At 35.0% G+C, this 15261-nt stretch overlaps 1 long non-coding RNA gene across 1 annotated transcript in view; it reads left to right on the top strand.

Annotated features, from left to right (window-relative positions):
• LOC141584141 (uncharacterized) overlaps nt 1-15261 on the top strand; it is a 258472-nt gene that overhangs the window by 210799 nt on the left and 32412 nt on the right. The gene's annotated exons all lie outside the window — the stretch shown is intronic.

Below are 15261 nucleotides of genomic sequence, written 5' to 3'. Positions count from 1 at the left end.
CTGGTCTCAATCTCCTGACCTGTAATCCTGAGGTCAGTAGATTGAGACCAGCCTGGCCAACATGGTGAAACTCCATCTCTACTAAAATACAAAAAATTAGCCCAGGCATAGTGGTATATGATTCTAATCCCAGCTACTCAGGAGGCTGAGGCAGGAGAATTTCTTGAACCCAGGAGGCAGAGGCTGCAGTGAGCCAAGATCACATCACTACACTCCAGCCAGGGTGACAGAGCGAGACTCCATCTTAAAAAAAATGTATATATTCAGTATTGATCTTATCTCTCTCATTTCTGATGTTGATAAGCTATGTCTTCTCTTTTTATCTTATCAGCCTAGGTAGTTTATAAATTTTATTGCTCTCAAAAAACAAGCTTTTGTTTTATTGATTTTCTCTACTGTTTTCCTGATTTCCATTTCACTAATTTCTACTATTATGTTTATTATTTTTTCTTGTACTTACTTTGAAATTAATTTTCTGTTGTTTGTTCTGTTTTGTTTTTTACTAGATTAGAACTTTAATGTGGAGTTTGTACTATAAATTTGCAACTAAGTATTATTTTAGCTATGTACCAAAATTTTGATATGTTGTGTTTTCCTTTTCATTAAGTGCAAAATACTTTCTCTCTTGATTTGTGTTTAATACACAAAATTTTTATTTTATTTTTTACTTTAGTTTCAGGGGGTACATATGTAAGTCGTGACATAGATATATTATATAATGCTGAGGTTTGAGTTTCTGTTGAACCCATCACCCAAATAGTCAACGTAGTCTCCAATATTTAGTTTTTCAGCTTTTGTCTTCCTCCCTTCCTGCCTGCTTTTGGAGTCCCCAGTGTCTATTGTTTCTAACTTCGTGTACGTGTACCCAATATTTATCTCCCACTTGTAAGTGAGAACATGTGGTATTTGATTTTCTGTTTCTGTGTTAATGCACTTAGGATAATGGTGTCTAGCTGCATCCATGTTGCTACAAAGGAGATGATTTCATTCTTTATTATGACTGCATAGCATTCTCTGGTGTATATGTACCACATTTTTTTTTCTAATCCACTGTTGATGGCATCTAAGTTAATTCTCCGACTTTGCTATTGTGAATAGTGCTGCAATAAAGGTATGAATGCAGGCATCTTTCTGATAGAAATGTTTCTTTTCCTTTGGGTAGATACCCTATAATGAGGTTCCTAGGTCAAATGGTAGTTCTGTTTTAAGTTCTTTGAGAACTCTGCTAACTGCTTTCCATAGTGGCTGAACTAATTTATATTTCTACCAACAGTACATGAGTGTGTTCCTTTTTCTCCACAGCCTCACTAGAATCTGGGTTATTTATTTATTACTTTTTATTAGTTACCATTCTGAGTGATGTGAAAGAAACATCATTGTGGTTTTAATTTGCAATTAGTGATAATGAGCATTTTTTCATATGTTTGTTGGAAGCATGCATGTCTTCTTTTAAGAAGTATCTGTTCATTTCCTTTGCCCATTAACAAGGCTATTTTTTGTTGTTGATTTGTTTAAGTTCTTTAGAGATATCAGTATTTTGTTGAATGCATAGTTTGTGAACATTTTCTTTCATTCTGTAGGTTGTACATTTACTCAGTTGATATTTCTTTTGCTGTGCAGAAAAGTCCCACTTGTTAATTACTGTTTTTAGGTGTGATTGCCTTTGATGTCTTAATCACAAATTCTTTGCATAGGCCAGTATCTAGAAGAATTTTTTCCTAGGTTTTACTTTAGGATTCTTATAGGTTGAGGTCTTACAGTGAAGTATTTAATATATCTTTCATTAATGTTTGTATATGGTGAGAAGTAGGGGTCCAGTGCTATTCTTGTGTGTATGACTGGCCAGTTATCCCAGTACCATTTACTGACTTGGAAGTCCTTTTCCCATTTTAAAATTATGGTTAACTTTGTCAAAGATTAGTTGGTTGTGAGTAGGTGGCTTTATTTCTGGGTTCTCCACTCTGTTCCATTGATCTATGTGCTGATTTTTGTATCAGCACCATGTTGTTTTGGTTATTATAGCCTTGTAGTATACTTTAAAGTCAAATAATATGATGTCTCTAGTTTTGTTCTTCTTGCTTAGGAAGGATTACTTTGGCTATTAGGCCCTTTTTTGGTTCCATATGAATTTTAGAATAGTTATTTTCTAATTCTGTAAAAAATAACATTGGTAGTTTGATAAGAATAGCATTGAATCCATGGATTGCTTTGGGTAGTATGGCCATTTTAACAATACTGATTTTTCTAATCTATGAGCACAGTATATTTTTCCATTTGTTTTTGTCATCTATGATTTTTTCATTTGTGTTTTGTAGTTCTGTTCTACAGATCTTTCACCTCCATGGTTATATGCATTCCTAGGTGTTTGTGTGTGTGTGTGTGTGTGCAGCCATTGCAAATGGGATTGGATTCTTGATTTGATCATTAGCTTGAACATTATTGGTATATAGAAATGTTACTGATTTTTATATATCGATTTTATATCCCAAAGCTTTACTGAAGTCATTTATTAGTTCTAGGAGTCTTTCAGAGAAATCTTTAAGGTTTTCTAGGTATAGAATTCTACCATTGGTGAACAGAGATAATTTGACTTTTTGACTTCTTATCTGTATGCCTTTTATTTCTTTCTTTTGCCTAATTGTTCTGGTTAGGACTGCCAGTACTATGTTGACTCAGAATGGTGAGAGTGGAAATCCTTGTCTTGTTCCACTTTGTAGAGGAAATACTTCCAATTTTTGCCTGTTCAGTGTGTTGTTGGCTTCAGAATTGTCATATATGGCTTTTATTATTTTGAGGTATATTCCTTTGATTCCTAGTCGTTGAGAGTTTTTATAATGAAGTGATATTTGATTTTACTGAATGCTTTTTCTATATCTACTCAGATGATCGTACGGTTTTTGTTCTTAACTCTGTTTATGTGGTGAATCACATTTATTGATTTGTCTCTGTTGAACCATTCTTACATCCTTACAATAAAGCCCACTTGATTGTGATGAATTATCTTTTTGATATGCTACTGAATTCTATTTGCTTGTATGTTGTTGAGGATGTTTATGTCTGTGTTTATCAGGAATATAGGCCTGTAGTTTTCTTTTTTTGTGTCCTTGCCAGATTTTAGTATCAAGATGATACTAGTTTCACAGAATGAGTTAGGGATGAATCCCTCCTCCTTGATTTTTTCGGAGTAGTTTTAATAATATTAGTGCTAGCTCTTCTTTGTACCTCTGTTAGAATTTGGCCATGAGTCTTTCTGGTCCAGGGTTTTGTTTGTTTGGCAAGTTGTTTGTTATTGATTCGACTTCCTTTCTCATTTTTGGCCTGTTCAGGGTTGCAATTTCTTCCTGGCTCAATTTTGGAAAGGTGTGTGTTTCCAGGAATGTATCCTTTTCCTCTAGGTTTTCTAGTTTATGTGCATAGAGATGTTCATAATCATTCATGAAGATCCTTTGTATTTCTGTGAGATCAGTTGTTATGTCACTTTTCTCATTTATATTTATTTATTTCTTTGAAACAGGATCTCACTGTCACCCAGTGTGGATTGCAGCAGTGCAACCATGGCTCACTGTAGCCTCAATCTCCAAGGCTCAAGTGATGCTCCCACCTCAGCCTCTTGAGTAGCTGGGACTATGGAAACACACATTAACACCTTGCTAATTTTTTCAAAGAAATTTTTTTAGAGGCAGGGCCTCGCCATTGTACCCAGACTGTTCTCAAACTCGCAAGTTCAAACAGTCTGCCTACTGCAGCTTTCCAAAGGGTTGGGATTACATGCATGAGCCACAGTGCCTGGCTCGATTTCTGATTGTGCTTATTTGGGTCTTCTCTTTTTTAAAAATTTGTTAAACTAGTGGTCCATCAATTTTGTTTATCCTTTCAAAAAACCAACTTTGCATTTTGTTGATTCTTTGTATAGTTTTTTATTTTTTGTCTTTATTTCATTTAGTTCTGCTCTGATTTTAGTAATTTCTTTTCTTCTGCTAGCTTTGGGTTTAGTTTGTTCTTGCTGTTCTAGTTTCTTTAGGCATGTTGTTAGGATTTTATTTTTGGATTTTTCTAGCTTCTTGATGTAGTCATTTAGCACCATAAACTTATATTGAAATTGCTTTTGTTGTAACCCCGTAGTTTTGCAATGTCGTGTCTCTATTTTCATTTGTTTTCAATAATTTTTGATTTCTGTGTTAATTTTGTTCTTACTCAAAGTCATTTTGGAGCAACTTGTTTAGCTTTTGTGTACTAGTGTAGTTTTGCGAATTCCTCTTGGTATTGATTTCTAATTTTATTTCACTGTGATCAGAGAAGGTGCTTGGTATAATTCTGATATTTTTGAATGTATTAAGACTTGCTTTGTGACTGAGCATATGGTCAATCTTAGTGAATGTTTTGTGCATAGATGAGAAGAATGTATATTATGTGGTTGTTGGGTGGACTGTTCTGAGATGTCCATTACGTCTGTTTGGTCAAGTGTCCCATTTAAGTTCAGAGTTTTTTTGTTAGCTTTCTGCCTGTATGAGTTGTCTAGAGCTGTCAGTGGGGTGTTGAAATCCCCCACTATTACTGAATGGCTGTCTTTCTCTTTTTTTTGGGTCTAGAAGTAATTGTCTCTAAATCTGAGTGCTCTGATTTTGGATGCTTATTTATTTAGGATAGCCAAATCTCCTTGTTGAATTGGACCCTTTATCATTATATAATACCCTTCTTTATTCTTTTTTTACCATTGCTAATTTAAAGTCTGTTTTATTTTTTTATTTGATACAAGTATAGCAACTCTTTTTTTTTTTTTTTTTTTTTTTTTTTTTTTTTTTTTTTTCCATTTGCCTGGTAGATCTTTCTTTATTCTTTTACTTTAAGCCTTTAAGTGTCATTACACATGAGATAGTCAGTTGAAGAAAGCAGAAGGTTGGGTCATTTAAAAAAAATCCAATTTGACACTCTATCTTTTAAGTGTAGCATTTAGGCTGTTTATGTTCAATGTTAGGTGAGGTATTTTTTTTTTTTCCTGTTGTAGTTGTAGCTAATTTGTTTGTGGTCTCAATTGTGTATCTGCTTTAGAGGGTCTGCAGGTTTTGTGCTTATGTGTGCTTTTGTGGTAGCAAGTATCATCCTATCATTTCTATGTTTAAAACTCCTTTAAGCATTTCTGGTCTGGTGGTGATAAATTTCCTTAGCATTTACTCGCTTGTGAGTGACTTTATTTCTCCTTTGTTTATGGAGCTTAGTTTGGCATAATATGAAACTCTTGAGTGATACTTTTTTCTTTTAGCTAGCTAAAAATTGGCCCTCAATCTCACCTGGCTTATATTTTTTTTTGCTGAGAAGTCCACTGTTAGTTTGATGGGATTCCCTTTCTAAGTAATTTAACTCTTTTCTCTAGCTGTAATTAAGATTTTTTCTTTTGCATTGACTTTGGAGAGTCCAATGACTAGATGCCTTAGGAATGGTCATTTTGTGGTTTCTCCTAAGAGTTCTCTGAATTTATTCTATCTGCATGTTGACCTCTCTAGAAAATTGAGGAAATTTTCCTGATTTAGACCCTCAGATATGCTTTCTAAGTTACTAAGTTTTCTTTTCTCTCAGTAATGCAGGTAAGTTGTAGGTTTGGTGACTTATATAGTACCATATTTCTCAAAGACTTTGTTCATATTTAAAATTTATTTTTTCTTTCTTTTTGTCTGACTGGGTTAATTTGAAAGACAATTCTTTGAGCTCTGAAATTTTTTCTTCTGCTTAGTCTAGGCTATTGCTAATAATTCCAAATGTATTTTGAAATCCTTTGGTGATTTTTTTTTAATTCAGAAATTCTGTTTTCTCCCTCCCTCCCTTCTTCCTTCCCTCCCTCCTTTCCTCCCTTCCTGCTTTCCTTCTTTCCTTCTTTTTTCCGGATCTTACTCTGTCACACTGGCTGGAGTGCAGTGGCACAATCTCAGCTCACTGAAGCCTCTTTGACCTACCAGGTTCAAGCAATCCTCTTGTCTCAGCCCCACAAAGCTGGGACTATAGACATGCCACCATGCATGGCTGATTTGTATATATATTTTTAGAGACAGGATTTCACCATGTTGCCTAGATTGTTACCCAAACTCTTAAGCTCAAGTGATCCACCCGCCTTTACCTCCCAAAGTATCAAGATTACAGGTGTAAGCCACTGTGCCCATCCTGATTCTTTCTTAATATAACTATATTGTCTTTTATATCCTGAATCTTTTTTATTCACTTTCTTTTTGTTAGATTTCAACCCTCTTTTGGATCTAATTGAGTTTCTTTGCAATTCATGTTTTAAATTCTTTAACCATCATTTCAGATATTTCAAACTTTTTAATATCGACTACCAGGAAGCTAGTGAGATCCTTTGGAGGTGACAAAACACTCCGGGTTTTTGTACTGACAGAGTTCTTGTGCTGTTTTTTTCTAATCTGAGGGAGCTGTATTTTTATTTATTTTATTATTATTTTTTTATTTTCTGTCATTTGGATGGGTCTTTTACATTTTTTGTTCTTTTCTCTCTTCAGAGTATGACTATGGTGTATGTTGTGTATGTGTATAAGGCTCTATATGGGTTCTCTGGTTGTGACTACGTTCTGTTCAATATCTTTCTTAGATGCTGCTTGCTATGAGGATGTGTTTTTCTTTGGTGATGCAGTTTAGGCTGCTCACCAGTAGATGGCACTTAAGAGTAAGAGCTGACAGATAGGCTGGTGCCCAGTGGGTGCACCTGCCCCGATGAGGGTGGCAAGAAGAGATCGTGATGGGGTGCCTTGAAGTCTCAGAGTAAGGGGCAGCGGTGGAGGTGTACCAGCTTCTCATCCTGGACTGGCAGTAATGCAGTTTGCTTCGCTGTCACACCCCTGTCGTGAGGCTTACAACCATCAGTTTATAATAGACTTTGGTTCTGTGCTATAGATCTGCCTCTCCGACAGTTATCACTGGAATGGGGCAGGTAACTTCAGGGTTTACCCTCCATTGCTGGGGTATTACCACACTGTATAGAGAGGGGGAGTTGGAGCCCACCCTTCATGAAAGCCTGAGCAGGCACAGCCTTGATTTTAGTGGGGATGGAGCTACCAGAAAGGCATGAAAGTGCTTTTGTGTTGTTTCTGCTCACTTTCAGAGGGATTGGAGCTGCCAGAAAAGTAAGAAAAGTGCTTTCTTTCAGCGCAAGCTTACTAGGCACGGTGAGAAGACCCACTGCTGTGTCTGCAACAGTGTACAGCAGATATTTAAAGATGAATCTTTCTCCACATCTGTTCCCAGATGTCAGTGATGCCCTCTTCACTGCTTGTTGCTGTGTCTGTGTTTCCTCTATTTCAAGGGAACCTTTGGTGGGCTGTGCTTTCCCCTTGCTTGGTGTGACCTTTGCTGAAGATTAAATCTGCAGGGGTTTACAACTTCCAGGGACCCACTGGTGTTCTGTGCTTGCCAAAATCAGAGCAGATTGTAGGTATGTTTGTGGGTGGTTTGGTGATGCATTAGCTCAAGGATTGAGGATCTCCAGGGAGGGCAATGACACCAGGAGTAAATTACTAAGATTTTTTGTGTGGAACAGAGTGTAGTTTATCTTGGTGAATGTTATACATTCACTTAAAGACAATGTATGTTGTGCTGTTTTCTGGGTGGCAATTTCTATAACTTTCAATTGTATCAAATTAGATGATAGTATTTTTCAATAATTTTATAACTTTAATATTTTGTTTCTATTCGTTCCTCCTATTATTTAACTAGGGGTACAGAAATCTCTGACTATATTTGTGGATATATCTTTGCATTTCAGATTTTTGTCATCTATTTTGAACTCCAGTATCAGGTGATTAATGTTAAGAATTGTTATTTTTTGAAGAATTTCTTTATCGTTGTAGCATTACCTTCTTTGTCATATTCTTTGTAATATTCTTTGTTCTGTGTTGTCTGATACCAGTATAACCACTCTTATTTTCCTTTGATTTTTTCCATTTTTTCCCATTTACTTTGAAACTATTTCTGTCTTTATATTTAACATGGGATTCTTATAGGCAGCATGTAAATAATCTCACTTTCTTATCCAATTTTTTAATCTCTGCTTTTAAAATGGAGTGTTTAGACCAATTTATTATACACTACATTTCTTTATTATACACTATATTTACTTGTGGTATAATTATTGACAGAGTTCTGTTTAAATGTACCATCATGTTCTTTGTTTTCTGTTTATCTCATTAATTTGTTTATTCACTTTTCTCTGTTTTTTTTGCTTCTTTTGGATTATTTTATATGCTTTCGTTTTGTGTCCTTTTTGGTAACTATAGCTCTTTGTTTGACACCTTAGTGATTCCTTTAGGGTTTAGGATATATACATTTTGTGCTATTAATGTCATACATTTTACTTTACATGTGTTATAAACCCCACAATACATTGTTACTGTTTTGCTGTAAGCATTTGTCTTTTTTTAACAGATTTAAGTTATAAGAATAAAATCTTTTTATTTATCCATGTATTTATCATTTCCATTTTTCTTTATTCCTTTGTGTAGGTCTAGGTTTCTATGTGGCATCATTTTTCTTCTACTTGAAATACTTCCTTTAGTATTTATTGTAGTTTAGTTTTGCTGATAATGAATTCTTTCATCTTTTGTAGGTGTGAACAATTCCTTAATTCACCTTTGTTTTTGTTTTTATTATTATACTTTAAGTTCTGGGGTACATGTGCAGAACGTGCAGGTTTGTTACATAGGTATACATGTGCCATGGTGGTTTGCTGCACCCATCAACCCGTCATCTACATTAGGTTGTTACCCCTCCCCAATCCCCACACCCCCTGCTAACCCTCCTCTAGCCCCCCCACCCCCCAGCAGGCCCCAATGTGTGATGTTCCCCTCCCTGTGTCCATGCATTCTCATTGTTCAGTACCCACTTATGAGTGAGAACATGTGGTGTTTGGTTTTCTGTTCTTGTGTCAGTTTGCTGAGAACAATGGTTTCCAGCTTTATCCATGTCCCTGCAAAGGACATGAACTTATTCTTTTTTATGGCTGCGTAGTAGTCCATGGTATATATGTGCCACATTTTCTTTATCCAATCTATCATTGATGGGCATTTGGGTTGGCTCCGAGTCTTTGCTACGGTGAACAATGCTGCAATAAACATATGTGTGCAAGTGTCTTTATAATAGAGTGATTGATTATCCTTTGAGTATATACTCAGTATTTGGATTGCTGAGTCACCAGTACCATTCAGGACATAGGCATGGGCAAAGACGTCATGACTAAAAGACAAAAGCAATGGCAACAAAAGCCAAAAATTGACAAATGGGATCTAATTAAACTTAAGACCTTCTGTACAATAAAAGAAACTATATCATTAGAGTGAACCAGCGACCAACAGAGTGGGAAAACATTTTTTGCAATTTACCCATCTGACCAACAGCTAATATTGAGACTCTACAAAGAACTTAAACCAATTTACAAGAAAAAAACAACCCCATCAAAAAGCAGGCAAAGTATATGAACAGACATTTCTCAAGAGAAGACATTTATGTAGCCAGCAAACATATGAAAAGCAGCTCATCATCACTGGTTATTAGAGAAATGCAAGTCAAAACCACACTGAGATACCATCTCATGCCAGTTAGAATGGTGATCATTAAAAAGTCAGAACAGATGCTGGAGAGGATGTAGAGAAATAGGAACACTTTTACACTGTTGGTGGGAGTGTAAATTAGTTCAACCATTGTGGAAGACAGTGTGGCGATTCCTCTTGGATCTAGACATAGAAATACCATTTCACCTTTTTTCTGAAAGTTTTTTTTAGGTTAGAGAACTCTATGTTGTTTTTTTCTTTTAGACTTCAGAGATGTTGCTCTATTGCCTTCTCGCTTTCATTGTTTATAAGGAATCTTTTACTATGCACACTTTAGTGCTTCTGTGTGTAATTTTTCTTTTTCTCCATTTGCTTCTAAGATCTGTATTTTTATCACTGGCTTCATGTAATTGGTTTATTACGTACCATAGTATAGTCATATGTATGTTTGTACTTGGGCTTTGTTAAGCTCTATGAATAGTGGGCATATATATGTGTATTTTTAAAGTCAAATTCAGAAAGTTTTAGGAACTATTTTTTCAAATTATTTTTGTTTTCCCTTTAAGGGACTCCACTTGCTCATATATTTGATCACTTAAAATTATCTCGCATTTCACTAATGCTCTGTTTCTTTTTTGCAAGTCTTTTTTCTCTGTGTGTTTCATTTTTATAATTTCTATTACTATGTCTTTAAGTTCACTCTTCTTTTTTTTTCCTGAAATGTCATCTGCCATTATTCTCAGCCTGTGTATTTTACAAGGCAAACATTGTAATTTCTACTTCTGAACATTTAAATGGGGTCTTTTTTTATATCTTTTATTTAAAATGTTCAACTTTTTCTCTACCTTTTGAATATATTGAATTCAGTTATAATAACTGTTTTAATGCCATCTGTGTCATACTTGGCTTAATTTTTATTGGTTGACTGTTTTTCTCTTCATTATAGGTTGTATTTTCCTTCTTCTTTGCATACTTTATAATTTTTGGGTGCCAGGCTTTGTGAATTTTGTCCTGCTGATTACTGGATAGTATTGAACTTTAATAATATTCTAGAGCTTTGCATTTGAATGTGGCTAAGTTACTTGGAAATAGTTTAATGATTTAGGTTCTTGCTTTTAAGCTTTTTTAGATAGAACAATGCTATTATTTGTTCTCATTCTTGAGGTAATACCTCTCTTAATTCTTTAACTGATGCCCATGAATTATGAGGTTTTCAATTTTGGTTACTGGGGATAGGCATGATTCCTGGCCATGTGTGACTCCTGGGTGTTGTTACTTCTTATTCTTCTGAATGGCTCTTTCCTGGCCTTGAGCAGTTTTCTCACAGACAGGTGTGCTTTGGTGCTTAACCAAATACTCAGTGAGGAACATCTGCAGTTCCTTGGAGTTCTCTTTCTGTGTATCTCTCTTCTTTTCAGTGTTCTGCTTTGCAAACACCAGGAATCTTGTCTTCCCCGAACTCCCAACTCTGTCTCTTCAACTCAGGGTTCCCTGGGCTCTGCCTGTATTCCCATCTTTGCATCACAACCTGGAAACTTCCTCCAGGAAGTAAGCTGGAGCAATCATAGGTATGACTCAACTCATCTGTTTCAAACCCAATCACTCATTTCCAATGTGTTGAAAACGATAGTTTTACATATTTTTTTGGTACTTTTGTTGTTTGTAACAGGAGTGTAAATTTGGTACCTGTTACTAAATCTTGGCTGAAAGCTTTGTTTTTCTTCTTATGGTTTTTTAATGCCCCAAATTTATTTGTGCATGTAACTAGAGTTATTGATGTTTGCTTAAGTCTGCAAGTATGCCTTTCCTCCTCAATCATTACCTCTAAGGGCACAAAACCTTTATTGTTTGTCTTCATATTCTCAATGTTAATATAGTAGTGCTTAACACATAGAAGTTTAATGCTTCTTGAACTAATACAATTAAAATGGGGGTAAGCTTATACTTCTGTGATGTATATTAGCATATATAATACACATTTCATATTATGTATACATGGGTGTATATATATGAATATATGTGTGTATGTGTATTTCTCTTACGTTGCATTTATAGTTCTGTAATTTTTTTGTGTGTAGCCAAAAAATACTTAGTGATTGCAAATAAAGGTTGATTAGGTTTTACATCAGCAAAATAAACAAAATTGATGCTTAAAATGTAAAAGTGTTACCTGTTCAGGCTTTACTCACTCCAAATATTAATAAGTATATAAGTATGATTGTTGAATATTTAAAAAGAAATACTAATTCCAAGACCCAGAAAGGAAAAATCGATAATAAACATTAAAGTTAACTATCTCAGGTTTAATTTCTTATAATTAAGAAAGTAAGATTGCATTTTTTAATCACATTGCAAAACAAATGTGTAGAAATATACATCTGTGCCTGTCGCTGTCACATTGGAAAGAAGTCTTTCAGAACAGTTATGTCTGCTCCTCCCAGCTTCATTCAGAGTTCAAAGGGAGTAAGGCCCGAGAGAGAGCAGATATTTCTCTAGTGAGCATGAAATTTGGTAACCTTAGCCCTGACCTTTAATCTGCTGAAGCAGAGAGACAGAGGCATTTCTCTGGGACACTGGAGAGGATATAAACCATTAAAGTTAACAGTGGATGAACTCATTCCATTACTTTTAATAACATTATATCTGTGTTTGTGTGCTCAGTGTAATGATAACTTAGTGAAGGAGAATTAATTCCACATCTTATCTACATAAAGGATAATGAGGGAAATCAGTTTCCTCTAAGGAAGTTTCATTAAATTTGGGTATAAGCCAATCTACTTCAGAATGGTCCCTGGCACTTGGATGACTTTCAAGCCTTGAGGCTCCTAGAGAATGAACAAGGCCATATTTGAATGTCAGGGAAACAGACGCAGAAGGTTTCAGAGGACCCTTGTCACTAAAATTCCCTTTCCTTCTGGAAAAGCAAACTGCTAGTTTGTTAACCATCAGGTACAAAATGTAATTTTTTTCTATAAAGCAACATTGTATCTGCTGAGATAGTTTTAATTCATATGATTTGTGACTAAACTATTTGATTTGTGAGTCTGATGGCTCCTTGAGGTATTTCAAGTAATAAAAACAACAAACAAGCTAATAGTGAATTAGTAAATGTTCAGTATAAATGAGGAGAAATATTTTGTATTTTTTCTTAATACAGGAAGGTTGAAGCAATGTCTTCCAAGTTAAATGTCTGTTTTGAAAATCTGTCTTTAAATTAAATTTGTGTTACTAAATATTGACATTTTATATAATACTGGTGATTCTTGCAGTGCAATTTAGAACGTACAATTTTCTTGTGCGTTTAGAATGTAATTAATTTTGCAAGTGTTTAACGGATCAAACAGTTTGATCTCTCAAAGACAACAAGGCAAATTCACTAAGATGTGCTTATTTTAAATTGAAGCCAAAATTTTATCAAAGGTAAACTGCACTTAAATTGCTTCATTCAAAAATGTGACTGATCTTTACAATGTTTCTATGTACATGTAGCAGTCTTAGTACTAATACATTAGTAACTCAAACTAGATGGGGAAGAGCAATTCTAAAATAATAAGCCTGTTAAATTATAGAATTTAACTGCTATGATGGATTGAATTTTGTGTCCCCCAGGAGTTCATATGTTGAAATTGAACTCCCAAGGTGATGTATTAGGAGATGGAGCCCATGGGTGTGGGATTAGAGCTATTATGAAAGAGGGCCCAGAGAGCTGCCTTGCCCTTTCCATCAGGTGAGGACACAGCTAAAAGGTACTGTCTATAAACCAGAAAGTTGGCCCTCAACAGACACTGAATCTACTGGCACCTTGATAGTGGATTTTGCAGCCACTAGAACTGTGAGAAATAAATAACTGCTGTTTACATGTCACCCACTTTGTGATATTTTGTTAAGACAGGGGTAATGCAGTTTATTGCTTATAAACTATTAATAATAATAATTATAAATCAGGGTCAGTTACAGAGCTAGTGCCTAGTAGAATTACCTATAGATTAAAATAATAAAATCAAAGAGTTGTGGGAACACTAATATAAACCAGTGTCCAAAGAATCTTGCTATTAGGTTGGATACTTAACTTAACGATATGAAAGTAATCGAATGAATATTTAAATACTTCTTACAGTACATTTAAAAAAAGAAATAAATTGTTGTTAATAGTTCTAAGAGTTTTGCAAAATTTATAATCTCAAATGCTTTTTTGTCATTTATATTTGGTTACAAAATTAATCTATAGACTCTATTAAGAAGAATATCCTTATCAAAGATAACCTTCAGATTTCACCTTGTCTGAATTTCTTGAGATTCCAAATTGGTAGGGCCCATATAAATAAAGTCTTGCTGTATTTACAATACCAGAATAAATAACACAGCAACAGAACGCAAGTTTTTTGGGGGACTTGAATTATTCACAAAACAAGTATCGAGCTAATCCTATATGTAGATTTTAAATTTATGACTATTTCTGTGCTTAATCACTTATAGATTTAGGGGATGATAGAGAATTCATTCATAGGACTTTAGGAAAATGAACAAATTTGGGGAATGACAGACATGCTATGACTAGAACAGGTTTTTGGTCCAATAAAAAATAATTATTGATTGATGGCCAAAGGAGTGTATTACCTTTTACGTTGCAATTGTATGGCAGAAGGCAGTCAAATGGGAGTGAGAGCAAATATATTAACTATTTCTTATACATACTTTATCTTTTAAGACTAATATAAAAATAAAGACGGGCTCAGTGACTCATGCCTATAATCCCAGCACTTTGGGAGGCCAAGGCATGTGGATTACCCAAGGTCAGAGGTTTAAGACCAGCTTGGCCAACATGGCAAAACCCCATCTCTACTAAAAATCCAAAAATTAGCCTGATGTGGTGGGCTTGCCAGTAATCCCTGCTACTTGGGAAGCTGAGATAGGAGAATCACTTGAAGCCAGGAGGCGGAGGTTGCAGTGAACTGAGATCATGCTACTGCATTCCAGCCTGGGCAACAGAGCAAGACTTCATCTCAAAAAACAAAAAACAAAAAACAAAAAAAGATATAATTACATATTTTAGGGCCAAAAATTTTAGTTTCACCATTTTAGACAAAAGTATCTATTATAGATTACCTAAAGGATGAGAAAACCATCTTTTCATTGTGCTATTTAGTGTACAGTACTGTGATTGATTTTTCTTAAGAATCATCTTAAGCACCATCATTATCAATAACTTCTAAGTGAACGGAAGTAGGTCTTTTGTTGCTAAAGAATTTAATGTGGACTAACTGTCTAAATTATGGGGTTATAAATCTATGAGTGCTTAGGAGGAAGCAGAAATTTATGTTTGTCATCATGTACTCACAGCCTGTTTACCATCATCACTGAGACATTATATGCTTCTCCTGGGAAAGGTCCTGGGATGAGGCTTTGAGGGACGATGGTGATGATGACGATGACAACCAGTTAGGGGGCAGTTGCTAACCATTCAATAAACATTTACTGAATGTTTACTGAATGTAACCTACTATGTGCCAGGCATACTTTTACCTACTTAGTATAAAGGTGGGAAGCCCCTTACGGTTCACATTCTAATGAGGAGGTACAGAAACCATGGGTGAGTAAGTATATCTATTGTACATCAGATAATGATAAAAGCTGTAGAGAAATGAGAAGGTGAATAGGAAATGCCAAGGGATGATTTTTTTACACAGGACAATTGGGAAAGACCTCCTTATCATGT

The sequence above is a fragment of the Saimiri boliviensis genome, chromosome 4 (assembly GCF_048565385.1).
Source record: "Saimiri boliviensis isolate mSaiBol1 chromosome 4, mSaiBol1.pri, whole genome shotgun sequence".
NCBI classification, from domain to species: Eukaryota; Metazoa; Chordata; class Mammalia; order Primates; family Cebidae; genus Saimiri; species Saimiri boliviensis.
This window is presented reverse-complemented; position numbering and strand designations above follow the sequence as displayed.